The 13,727-nt window shown below is 41.6% G+C and overlaps 1 protein-coding gene across 2 annotated transcripts in view; it reads right to left on the bottom strand.

Moving 5' to 3' along the window:
• CTDSPL2 (CTD small phosphatase like 2) overlaps window positions 1-9,139 on the bottom strand; it is a 54,814-nt gene extending 45,675 nt beyond the window's left edge. The window contains exon 1 of one of the 2 annotated variants that reach the window (XM_019503888.1): window positions 9,118-9,139. The gene's annotated coding sequence lies outside the window, so the exon portion shown is untranslated. Of the gene's footprint in view, window positions 1-9,003; window positions 9,089-9,117 lie in introns of those variants that run through there. The other variant, XM_019503887.1, reaches the window with a different exon arrangement.
• Between the last annotated feature and the right edge of the window lie 4,588 nt (window positions 9,140-13,727).

Below are 13,727 nucleotides of genomic sequence, written 5' to 3'. Positions count from 1 at the left end.
TTTTTTTCTCCTGCCCAGGCAGGGGGTTGGACTTGAAGACCTACAAGGTCCATTCCAACCTGACTTCTATGATTCTATGATTTTATAGGTGATGGAAGCAGTTTCCCAGTACTCTCCTGTTTAGGAGTTGATAGGTTTGCCCAACTTAAGATGTTAGGCCAAAAAATGGCAGTTGTTGCTATCTGCCCCAAGCTTTAGTTTTTGGCAAACTCAAATGGTCCCACTGTATCCAAAAATGAGGTGGCAGAAGTATGTTTTGCCACTTTTATAATTCACTGTTTCACTGAGAAGCTCTAGTGCAGTGGTTCCCAACTTCTTTTATACTGTGGCCTGGCAAACTCACTCAAAGAATTTTGGCAGATGGGGTATAGAAACAATCTAATTTACATATTTAAATTAAATTTTCACGTGGGGGGTGTTGCGAGGAACATCATCAATAAAGGAAACAACAATAGCTAAAAATCATACATACACATCACTAGCTGGCTAACGTTAGCTAGCTAGCTGCCGAGGATACCAGGAGGAGACAAGCCAGACGCTAGTAGCTACGGCAGTTGTGCTGATATGGAAGTAACTAGCCGCGGTTACCATGGTCCAATTTCAAAAGCTAAACCCAGTATCATTGGCCAAGCGAGGACATTTTCGCCCAGCCAATCAGCATGGTGTGGGCATGGCCTGGGCATAGACCCGTTGCTAGCAGTGGTTAAAGCTCATGCTACAACCCAGCAGCTGACCCTTTGCGGCCCAGTACCAGGCCGTGGCCCAGTGGTTAGGAACCTCTGCTCTAGCACTTCCATACTTTCAAACAGGCACTGGAAATCTACCAGGACTGCTTTTGTTGTCAGGGATTTACCCAGTGCTGTCCCCATAAAAACTACTGAAATGTGGTCTAGTTATAAGACTCTGCAAGACTGCACCTTCCACATTTCAGTAAACTTTCAGCAGAGTTCAAGCCTACATTTTCTAAAGATTCCCCTGGCACTGAGTGTGCTTCACTCCCTCAACCTGCACACCTGACCAGGCACCAGACACAACATCCCAGGAATTAACTGAGTACTCTCCATCCTAGGGCTGTGAGGCCTGTAAAGGATTTTCCCTTAATTGCTAACTTTCTCCCAACTTTTAATAGTCTCTGTGGTGCCAGGCACCAAAACTGAGAGCAAGCAGACAATCATGGAAAAAGGAAGGAACAGTCTGACATGCATGTAAAGGGAGAAGGTTGGGAGACAAAGACCGGCACTAAAGCCATAGGGAGAAATATGACTGGGAGTAACATGGGCAGGAAAGAACAGAAGAGGACTAGGAAGGGCTGGAAGACTGTTATTGAGAGCGCCCCTCCATAAAAAACCTAGTCTTGAACACATTATTTCCAACTCATAATATTCTTTTGCTATCTAGCAAATATAGTGAAATCTAAGACAGAATCACACGGGATTGGGAAAATGTTTTGGTTTAGACAGCTTTCCATCTTATAGCGGGAGCTTTCCAGCTACAAAGGCATGCCAGGACCATAGATATTTTCTGGCAAGAGCAGGTTTCTTGGCTTACGCAGGTTCCATCTTCGGTTTCAATGTACCTGTGAAACAACCAGCAAAAGTATGCCTGCATTCCCTCCAGAGGCAAGTCCACATAAAAAATAAGAGCCCTCAATTGCTTTAAGTTACTTCATTAGTTCTATTATAGACCCCTGTGCTGCCAACGACCCACACTGGGCGTCAGTGGGTACATCCACACGTGCAATTAATGCAACACAATAAACTCCAGAGTAGTTCAAGCCAGAGTAAACTGCTCCTGGATGCAGCATCTACATGTGTGCCCAGGACAGCAGCAATCTGAGCCAGGGTGGAGTAGGCCCCTGGTGGCTGGGCTGACAAGGTGCAATTTAGGCCCCATGTCACTGTCTACACCAGGGGCGGGCAATTCTTTTGGGCAGAGGACCACTTACTGAGTTTTGGCAAGCCATCAAGGGCTGCAGGACAGGCAGCCGAGGGCAGATTAATATTAATTTTCTAAATTTTTTAGGGGCCTCGTGGGCTGGACACAATGGCATGGCGGGCTGCATCCGGCCCCCAGGCTACATTTTGCCCACCCCTGGTCTACACATATGATTAAGAGCAGGAAAGTACTCGGCTGTAAGATAGTACTGTCATACTATCCTACAGTGGAGTTAATTAGTGGAGTTTATTCTACCCCAATACCGATGCTTTACTGTGGAGCTAATTAGTTTACTCCACAGTAAAGTGCATGTGTAGATGCACCCAATATCATTCTACATAATGAAAACATCAGCAAAAGTTTGAAAAAAATCAAGTACTCAAAAGTTAGGAAAGAAAAGAATTAAGTTTGCCTGTACAACCTTATTTTGGTCCCTTTATACGGGAGCAATATGATATAGCCTTTAATCACACATACACGCCCACACCCAAATTGATGTTGCATGGGCAACCTTAATTCTGACATTTCTTAACCTTTAGAGTGTTTGACTTTGCAATTTTACCATTCTTTTAATGTAACTTATTTGAATTAATTAATTACATCATGCTAATGAGTGTTGTGAGCTCTAAAACATCACATCAACAGAGATATATAGTGCACAATAAAGCAAACCTGGGCAACTATTCCCATCCTGTGTTTTCATTGTGTAAAAAAATAAAATAAATACATACAAGTGGTTATAATGTTAACCACAGCATCCTACCCTACTATTAGAACAGATAATTAGCTTCTAATTAGATTAATAATTAAAAAAAAATCTAAACTTCTCCCCTCCTTCCAGGTAGCACAGTATTTCTCAATGGTTACACAGTGTTGCAGGTCCTATGACATGATTACTACCACTATGCCAGATGTGGTTGTTACGGCTCCTAAAGGTTCGAAGTTAGAATCACAGAGAAGCAGGGCTGAAGGGGATCACCAGAGGTCATCTAGTCCAACCTCCTACCTGAGGCAGGATCACTCCTAGCCAAATCATTCCAGACAAATCCTCGTCTAACCTATTAGCAAAAATCACACAGCCAACCCTGACTTAACACCCTAGCCTGCCACAGACAAAGTAGGGGGACAAGTCTGTTTAGGATCTTTGGTATGCAAACTGGTATAGGATTATAAAATATCAGAATTACAAATACTGGTGCCTGTATGTATATTATTGATTACATTACTGTGAAAAAGTCATATCCAAGATAATATTACACATCAAGAAGGTAGTAAGGATGGGCTTGTGATTAAGGCACTAGACTGAAACTGGAGATATATCTACATTCATTTCCTAGTTCTGCCACAGACTTCCTGTCTGAACACCGGAATGTCACTAGCTTTCTGTTGTTAGCTCTCCCTCTGGAAAATGGAATAATATTAGTCTTCCTCACGTAACGTTAGCTAGCTAGCAGATATTACGCAGATAAGTTCGCTAATGTTTTTGAGGCTCTCTGGTGATGGCGATCATGAGTACACAAACTGATCAACCCAGAGAAATTTTCTTCCCAATAAAATAAGCCATGAACTCTTTAATTAATTACTGACTATTATGAATTAGAAATCAAGTGAACGAACAATAAAATATGGTACAGTTTAATGCATCCTGGAATTTAAACTACAGTTCTTAAAATAAATGAATACCCTTTGCTTAAACTTAAGTGGACATTGCTATATACTCAGTAAAAATAAAAATAATCCTACAGCAGTCTTCTAAAATAGCTACTGAACATGTAGAATGACTGCCTCTGAATTCACAAAATTGTACTGCAACAACCAAACCTGTGCATTTGTACCTGTACATAAATTTATAGTGGGGCTGGAGTGTTGTAGTTGTGATGGTCCAGGAAATGTCAAGAAGCAAGGCTTTTTGTGATATCTTTTACTGGACAGTTGTTATAGTTGGAAGAGCTGCTGGACAAGCATTTGAGCATCAGGTGCCCTAGTTCTGGTAATATGGGATGCCCAAAAGCTTGTCCAACAACTCTTCCAGATATAATGCTGCTTCAATAAAAGATATTGCAGAAAAGCCTTCTCTCTATATAAGTTTATACAAATATTTGTAAAATTTAGGTTCTAGAAAGAAGATTAAGATAAAATAAACATAAATTATATGTAATTATAGAAGCTGTGAAAGGAAATTTCTTTTTAAATGTGCTAGAAGTACAAGTTTCCTACCCTTGTATAGAAAAGAAGCAAAAGTTAAGCAGTAAAATATGAACTGAGTTAGTTTCTGCATGGTTTGTATACAATTATCTAGCAGAGTTGATCAACTCATCTCTATATTAGTGCTAGAGAGATCCTTGGCTTATTTCATATCCTGGGTATCAAGCCTCAGGTTATAAATATCTCTAATGGACTTAGCAACAGTTACCTACAATCCTCCTGATGACAGAAATTTGCTTTCCTAACGCTACATGCAGTTGGCAGCATAGTGCTTTTACTTGTAGCTCTTAAACAAGCAAAATACAAAACTAGTAGACTTCACAGAATGCTCATAAATAAGCCCATATATATACAGATTTCCTTGCTTGCAGACATACTGCTCAGATGTTTACCACAGCATCCCATTCACTAGCACTTAACGAACATACTGTACAACACTGCACTTCAACCACATTCAGCAAAGCAAGGACTTGCTTGTCTATTGTATGGTGTTTGCATCACAAAGGATGCCTAGAAAATAAAAACAAAACAAAAATATTTATACAATTAACTGCATTTGAGGTTTTAGTAGATAAAATAAAATAGAAGAAAGAATTTGCAGAAGAACGTTTTTCAAGATCCGTCAGCCTGGCCATCTGGAATTCTTACCATGTGTGTGTGCATGTACACATTCATGTGCACGTGTGTGTGTGTGTGCTCATGCATGTGCTATTATGAAATGTTGGTATCAAGGTGTTAACGTAGCACAATGAACCTCAAGCCAAACAAACGCATTACCTGCAAGTATGCCTGACACTAAACAGCTAAAAATCAACATTGCTTCCTTCTGCCTCCTCTATTTCCTTGTCCAATTTTTTAAATCAAACAGCAGCAAAATAAACATCTGATGGTTTTGAATATAAGAGTTCAGGTTGATGTTTGAAAATAAGAATTCATAATATCCGAAACTCATCCTTAAAGGTAAAACACAATAAAAATGCAACTGTGATTAAGCAATTTTTGAGATATGGGGGGGGGCAAGAAATCAAGTAGAAAAGCAGTAATTAAAACCAAAAGCTGAATGAGTTACACCTGACAGTGTAAGTGTTAGTGACATTTAGTTTTTACAAACTTAGTTATGAGATTTACTACCTTGCAAATATTATTTCTGTTCCCTGGTTTAGATACAGTGTGTATAGAGGAAATAACAGCCTGAGTTCTACGTGTAGAAAGTATTTCTGCACAATTTTCACTCAGGGATGCATTTTTCTTACATTTTATTGCCACACCTGGAAAGGACCTTGCTTTTCTATAAAACTACTAAAAGGAGAGCTGTGTGGCACATATGATTAACTAAAGAAATAAAGGTAACTCTGAAAACTGTCTGAAGGTAAAAAAACAAGAACCACAACACACATGCTGATGTGGAATAGCAGTACACTATGATTGCTAAGGACATTAACAAAAGCTAAGACTTCTGTACAATGAATCTAGCGCTCAGTAATAATGCTAGATTGCCACCACTGAAGACTGGAAGATCTACCTATTCAGAAGATATCTATGGTATGGGCTACAGAAAATCAATGTAGCAGTACTTTAAAGTAAAGCATCTTCAGGAATGTGGCTAAAATGAGTTAATAAGTGGCAGGAGAATCTTTTTTCTACCTTAAGAGTTTTCTGCACAACCAATCAGTGTAGGAATCCAAGCATTCCCAAGCCTGGTCAGATACCCTCAGCCTTGGATGGATTTCAGTCTCTTTCCCACTCCTTCATTCTGCCAAACAGAGTAGTCTACTGAGCTCTGGATGGCTTTCTGAGGTGGGCTGAAGCATGATTTGAGCTGCTGCTTCTAAAAGGGAAGAAGCATACAGTACAGGAAAGAGTTTAGAAGGAAACTACCTTTAACCTCTAAAGGTAACCTTTCTCTGCTTTGCTCAGTCGTCATTTCTGCAACCATGTTCCCAAGGATAAAACCGTGGTTTAGTCTTCAAGTGCTTTCTAGTAAGATTAACTAGCAAAGATGTCAATTATTTATGTTATAGACTTCTAGGCATGTATCTGTGATCAACTCACTTCATACAGAGCAGTGAACTGTCATTAAATGCCAGCAATTTCCTATGATTACCTGACTCAGTGCAAAACCTAGGTCAGCTCCCTTCAGCACCTCCAACTTCGGCTTTGGCTTACTTAAAATGTAGGTACCTGGCCCTAGGTGGTAGATTCAAAGAAAAAGATTTAGGCACCTAGACTCTATACAATCAGCACGGAAAACAGGCACTTCTAAAAGGTGACTGAGCGAGCCGGCACGCTGAGCAGGGAGCCCCTGAAAGTTAACCAATGAAAACCAAAAAAACCTAAGGAAGGTGTGAATTCCTGCCCGCCTCTCCTCCATCCTCTTGGAATCCTGTAGCCCAGAGTCCTCTTCTGAGGTTAGAGATCTCATCCACAGAGGTTCATTTTTTTTTGCCATAGCCATAGAAGGAGGCTGGCAAGGTGGTCTAGTCATACCTATTTTTTATGTAAAACTCTAGTGGTTATAAATCAGTCATCCAGAAAATGGGAAACTAGGGTTCTACCACATACTCAGCCTGAGGAAATTCAAACATGTATCTCCCATCTACCAAGTGAATGCCTGGTAGAGAAATTCAGAGAAAGAGAAAGAAATTTAGAACAAAAGTTTTTAGATTCCTTCTGGGGAAATCATCCAGGTCAGATTACAAGTTTCAGCATTGTGTGGTGACCCAAGATTTAAAAATTAAAATAATTCAACCAGAACTTTACTTCTTCAGGTAACGTAGTTCAAAGGCCTCAAGGACAATACATTTGAGAAATGCTAAGCAGGACAGCATTGTCCATACAACTCTGGAGAAATCCTCAGACATTCCAGGAATATCACCAAAAAGGTCATAATAAATAAATAAAGCTGTGCCTGGGTGAGGAGATAGAAATATGGGACAGGGAGTATCCTCAGAATGAAAGAATGATCTCATCTGGACTGACAATGAGCTCTGGGAAAATGACCTGCATGTAGGGTCTCACCCAGCCAGACCCCAAAGCATTTTATAAGCTTTAAGGAAATGTTTTCTCCACTTCTCTCAGCTCAAAGAGCTCAAGATTTTACTTTCTCAGAAACCTTGGGTCTTTCTTTAATTTCCCTAGGAGACTGTAGCCATATCTCAATCCTGCTGATATAGTTCCATCTATTTACCACTTCTGCCACATTTCAGAGGAAATACCTTTCTTAAAATCGACAGATGTGTTTGTTACAATTGTCATCGTAGGCTGTGGACATACATAACTTTAAGCCATTTTAAAAGAGGGGGAGATTGCCACCTGGGAGCATGCATCAGCTGTTACCAATTAACTGTAAGTGAAGGAAAGGTTTAAAGTTACAACAGTTTAATCACTTATTCTGGAACATGAAGAGACAGGCCTAAGAGTTCTACTGGAATAGTTTATACCACTGTAACTGGTAAGCCTGTCCCATCCTTGGAGGCAGAGAAGGTACTAGGAAACAAATAATCAACAGTGCTCAGTGGAGCTGCTACTGGCAGGTGCTCTGCCTTACCACTCTTGGGGTGCAGATTTAAACTAGGGATGTGAAAGGTTAAATGGTTAAACGATAATTCTATTTATATGGTTACCATATTACAGTTAAAATTTAAACTAGCTTGTCTTTGTATGCTGCCTGCCACTTCCACCAGCAGTTCGTGCCACATAAATCAAAGGGCTGGGGCCAGGGTTTGTGGGGGAGGCAGTGGAGTCTAGCCAAGCCAGCCTTCTTCCTGGATGAGGAGAGGCAGAGTGGGGGAGGCAGGGCAGGACGCAATGGCCAGCAGCAGGAGCACCGCTTGCCACCTGCATGTGTCGTGCCCTATGACAAGCAGAGAAGGTGCCGATTCGTGGGGGGGTCTCCCTGCTTCCATCCCTCCCCCCTGGCTCACTCACCACTCTTGATCCCGTCGCCCTTCTTGGTGATAGTGGTGTTACCCTTTGAAGACAACAAACTACAACCTATATTCTCAGAATGTGACATGAGGCTATGAACTATTGCCAACTCCAAAGAAATACAGTCCTTTTTCAAAATAACAATTATTTATAACTGTCACAGTTACCTGGTGAACTACACAAGATGCCTTCTACTGTCACTGGGCTCCTATACACATGCAGTAAGGCTGCTCCAACACGCTGTAACTACAGTGCATTGGAGCAGACTCGATTGAGTCTGCTGGAGCGTGGTAATTACCACACTCCAGCAGACTCCAGCCTCATGTGTATCAATGTCCCCATTTTGAAAAATAGCAGTGGGGGCACTTTAACTAAAGCTTGTTTGGCGAGCTTTAGTTAAAGCGCAGCTGCCATAATTTTTCAGCACAGGAACGCTTATACACGTGACACTCTGAACACTTTAATCAGAACAGCTCTTGGAGCCCCTCTAATTAAAGTACCTCCTCCCCGCCCCCACCCCCCGCACTCCCAGAGCATGTCTATAAATGCCCATTAAGTGCACCTCAAACATCTAGCAGCCACAAAGCTCAAAAGTACAATCAGTTGATTCTTCCATTCTTAAAACTGGCTCTGGGCTGCGGTACTTGGGTTATGAACATCATTACCTTAGCAGATCTGCCTTAGTCTCGGACATTGCAGTTCCATTTTCCCTGAGAGCAGTGACAGTGGCTAAGTGATCTCACAGCCTTCACAGAACAAAGTCCTATTTATTTAGGAGTATTTCAGAGAAAATTTATCTTAAAAACAACAAAAGTGACCACATGCATGCACAGTTTACCAGGTATTTAAACACAGTGGACATGGAAAGACTAACTCCTGAAAGAGCCTTCCAAAAAGCCCCTTTCTGTCTCACTTAGTCTCCCTATCAGAACTCACTCAGTTTACAGTCCGGTCCTTTTAACACTCCTCTTGCAAGAATCAAGTTACATTTCAACTGTTAATAGCCCTTTCATGTAGGAACTTCCAGCACTGGTAGAAACAAGTTTGCACCTTTGGAGACAGGATCCTTGATCCCTGCCCCGTTGTCTTTCAGGTATATACGTGGGTGCTTTGGTGCAACAGAGTATCTAAAAAAAAATTTACAGATCAGATTCTTTTGGTTTAGAGTGGATTTTTTTTATGCCCAAACACATTTTTCTTTTTTAAAATATATCTATTCACATTTAAATTTGAATGTATGAGAGCCTGTATTAAGCTCTCAATTTACTGTAATCTACTAAACCATCTAATTAAATAAAAAATATTGTTAACAGTACACACTCACTGACAAAGTCTTAAAGAAAATCAAACAACTGAATCGAGGAAAGTCACAGGCTAACCAAACAGAACCAGAGTTTTCTGAAGTTATAAACCAGTCTGTATAAATTGTACCCTCTTTTACAGGTGCATAGTGGACATTTTCTTCATTCCAAATTATTCAGTTTTGTTTCGTGCAGCGAAGTAGAGAAACCTACTGGAAACTGAAAAACTGTGTGAGGGACTAAGATCCGCTACTTCGAAAATTTTGAAGGACACATTAACCAAAAACAATCTGTTGAAATCACTAACTACAAAGAACACTTCCATTGTTTAATACAGCAGTTAGTTTTAAATGCAAAACATGTTTTGATAAACCTTTTTTTACATAGACAAAACATTTAACACGTTTTATAACTGATAAAAAATATTTCAGAATGGTGGCTTTCTGTAATTTCCATCCAAATGCAGTTCACACAAATTATGAACAAAAAAATTAATCATCTAGTGAATAAGAAATGTCATTCTTCATTTTCTAGTATAACAACACATAAAATAAGGAATATAAATAAATGTAATCTAAGATATAATTGTTTGACTGTGTCTATAACAAATCTTAGTTGGCAAAAAATAAGTAAATAAATAAATAAATTTTAAAAATCAAATTTTGTACAAGTCATCCTGAGCCTTTGCTGAGAAGAGTGGCATATAACTCAAATAAAGGTTACATTCAGTTGCAAATTGACATTAACTTAATTGTTTGTATCCAATGAAGATCAATATTTCTTTAGGAAAATAATTAAAAAGTAAAATGCAAAACATGACTAAAATTGAGATTTAAATACAGTTTTCTTGCCTGTTCATTTAATCCCTATTAAATTAGTGATTTTAATCACTTTAAATCAGTATACCCTGCCTGGAAGCCACTGTGTTGCCTACATGACATGCATGGGCCCTATAAAACTCTGCATTATGGGCATATAATCAACATTCCAGTAGCCGGAATAAAAATTAGATAAATAGTCGCACAGAAAATTCTAAGGACCCAAATCATGGTAATTTTCCTTAAAAGTTCTGGTCACATACAGCATTTACAGAAGAATTACATATCAGTTTTCATGACACTGTTACAAAAAACTCCCTGTTTGTCCCAATAATGTGTTCATAGTTTCATAGTTGTTAGGGTCGGAAGGGACCTGAGCAGATCATCAAGTCCGACCCCCTGCCACGGGCAGGAATGAATGCTGGGATCAATGCTGTTAACATGCTTTAAGGTTTCTCTCATAAATGAAAAGGGTAGTTTATAGCTGGAATCTGTTTAAAGATCCTATTATTATATTTGTTTTTCTTTTTTTCATCTGAAACATTTTTAATGCACTGGCCCTTGCTTTCCCCATATGGATTTGTTCTGCTTCTGCTGCTATTTGTCACTGCTCATTTCTTCATTAATAATGTACAATCCCCTTTATTAGAAGTAAAATCATGAAAATGTTCTTCTTACACTTTATTTTTCTGTATGACAATACTATTCTTTGTGACAAAGTAGGTATACTCAATGATACATTTCGGGCAACGGTACTGAACAACACAGAAAAGTTGAGCTGAATTTATTCTAAAAGAATCAGATTATCTCCGAACTGGCCAACAAAAATCTCAAGCACCAGAAAGAAAATTTTATATAGGGGTCCACCAATAAAGATTTTCTTGGCTGATACCAATAGCCAATGCTTATTTAGTAATAGCACAAAGCATTTTAAACTACTGACATCAATAAACCTTTTTTTGCTTGTTTTGCATTTACACACACATATGCATGACTCCTGCCTGCTCCGGCCCTCGATGAGGAGGGTGGCGACCACCTTTTTCCCACACGTCACCCCCTCACCCACGGCTCCTACCTGCAGCCCTGTTCCCTGCACAGCCCTCCTGGGGGGTGGGATGGACCCCCATGCAGACACCAGTGCCAGATGTGTTTGGAGCCCCAGAGCACACCGCTGCCTCAGCACCAGCGGGCCCTGCACAACCGAGCTCCCACGGCTGCCAGGGAGAAGCCACTTTTGCAAAGGTGCCCGGCGAGTGGAACATCTCCCGCAGGTTGCCTTAGTTTCATAGTTTCATAGTTTCTAGGGTCGGAAGGGACCTGAGCAGATCATCTAGTCCGACCCCCTGCCATGGCAGGAAAGAGTACTGGGGTCAAACGACCCCAGCAAGGTGATTGTCAAGCCTTGTCTTAAAGACCCCCAGGGTAGGAGCCAGCACCACTTCTCTTGGAAGTTGGTTCCAGATCCTAGCCGCCCTAACAGTGAAGTAGCACCTCCTAATGTCTAATCTGAATCGACCCTCTGCCAGCTTGTGACCTTTATTTCTAGTCACTCCTGGTAGTGCTCGGGGGAACAGGGACTCCCCCAATGCCTGCTGGTCCCCTCTGACTAGTTTGTAACAGGCCACTAGATCCCCCCTCAGCCTTCTCTTGTGGAGGCTGAACAGGTTCAGGTCCCGTAGCCTCTCCTCGTAGGGTCTGCCCTGCTGCCCCCTGATCATGCGAGTGGCCCTCCTCTGGACCCTCTCCATGTTGTCCACATCCCTCTTGAAGTGCGGCGCCCAGAACTGGACGCAGTACTCCAACTGCGGCCTGACCAGTGTCGCATAGAGGGGGAGGATCACCTCCTTGGACCTGCTTGAGATGCATCTGTGGATGCATGACAAGGTGCGGTTGGCCTTCCTGACTGCATCCCCACACTGCCGGCCCATGTTCATCTTGGCATCAATGATGACTCCAAGATCCTTTTCTGCCTCTGCACTGACGAGAAGGGAGTTCCCCAGCCTGTAGGTATGGTGCTGGTTCTTCCTCCCCAGGTGCATCACCTTGCACTTGTCAGTGTTGAATCCCATCCTATTCTCATCCGCCCACCCCTGTAACCTGTCTAGGTCCGATTGCAGCCTATTCCTCCCTTCTAGTGTGCCCACATCCCCCCACATCTTAGTTTCATCAGCAAATTTGAACAGGGTGCTTTTGACCCCCTCATCCAAGTCGCTGATGAAGATGTTGAACAGCGCGGGCCCGAGGACCGAGCCCTGCAGAACCCCACTGCCCACGTCCTTCCAGGTTGAGAAGGACCCATCCACTACCACCCTCTGGGCTGCAGGTGGGCCTTACCCTGCCCACCTGCAGCCCAGCGTCTCTGCAGCAGCTCTAGCACTCAGGCCCCTGCTGCGTGCGCGGCATTGCCACGGCAGCAACAGCAGCAGCAGGAGCTGGTAACGGTCCCTTTGTTGCTGAGCGCAGCACTCTGTGACTGCTCCCCGGAGCACCCTCCCCATCCCTGCTGGGACCTGTAGTCCACTGTGGGCTCCGGCCAGCAGTGGGACGCAGGGACTAGATTATGCTCGCCAGGGTGCTCTGGGCACATTATCATAATTATCGGCTGCAATGACCAAAAAAACCTGATAGCCAATAATAGAATTCCTCCTTTTATCGGTGCTGATCCAATAGCCAACCAATATATCGGTGCACCCCTAATTTTCTACTCGCTATACTAAAACACAGGTGTGAGAAAGTCTTAAAGGGGATGTTATCTGTCTATGAAAAATGCAGTTTATTTAAAGATATTGAAAAGAGAAACTGCTGAGTTGGGAAGGTGCAGTGTGCAAAGCAACAGCTTCTAACTGTTCCAAAACTGCAAATATAAAACCAAAAATCATAACAATACCTCATAAGTAGGAAAGATTTTCAAGTGTGAGAGTACTGAAGAAATGAACATTATAATTTCCTTCAAATTGGATATTTCAAAGTTTATTAAAGTGTCAAATACATGTGCACACACACACATACACACACACTTTTTATTCTATACCCTCCTACAAAATATATTCAGCAACACAGGATTTGAAGGGACTTCATGAGTCACTGACTCTAGTTCTCTGCCAGCACTGGCACCCAACCCATATAATCCCTGTACAAAGTGTAATACTACAGATATTTTTTAACTAATTTTAACTGTATTCTCTCCTCATTTGGGAGCTCTTCAGAATATTCTTTGCACTCAGTTTTCCTGCTCAAGTAACAAACTCTATCAGCTTCACTGTGACAAACCCCAAGATGCAACCACATTCAAATTTTCTGCCTTGATGGATAAAATTTGGCAAGTTTTTCAGCCTCAATTCACAGTACATTCAATATATTTATTTTTAAGCATGTGATATTAACTGATTTTTGAGGGTGCCCAGTTAAAAACAATTAAAAAAGAGAATTAAGGTTCTAATCGTAGAATCATAGAATCAATGAGTTGGAAGGGACCTAGACAGATCATGGAGTCTGACCCCCTGCCATGGGCAGGAAGGAGCACTAGGGGTGGAGGGGTCAT

Source organism: Gavialis gangeticus, unplaced genomic scaffold, assembly GCF_001723915.1.
Source record: "Gavialis gangeticus isolate Ggan-Ray unplaced genomic scaffold, GavGan_comp1, whole genome shotgun sequence".
NCBI lineage: Eukaryota > Metazoa > Chordata > Crocodylia > Gavialidae > Gavialis > Gavialis gangeticus.
The sequence above is the reverse complement of the archived record's forward strand: the minus strand, read 5'-3'. Positions and strand labels throughout refer to the sequence as shown.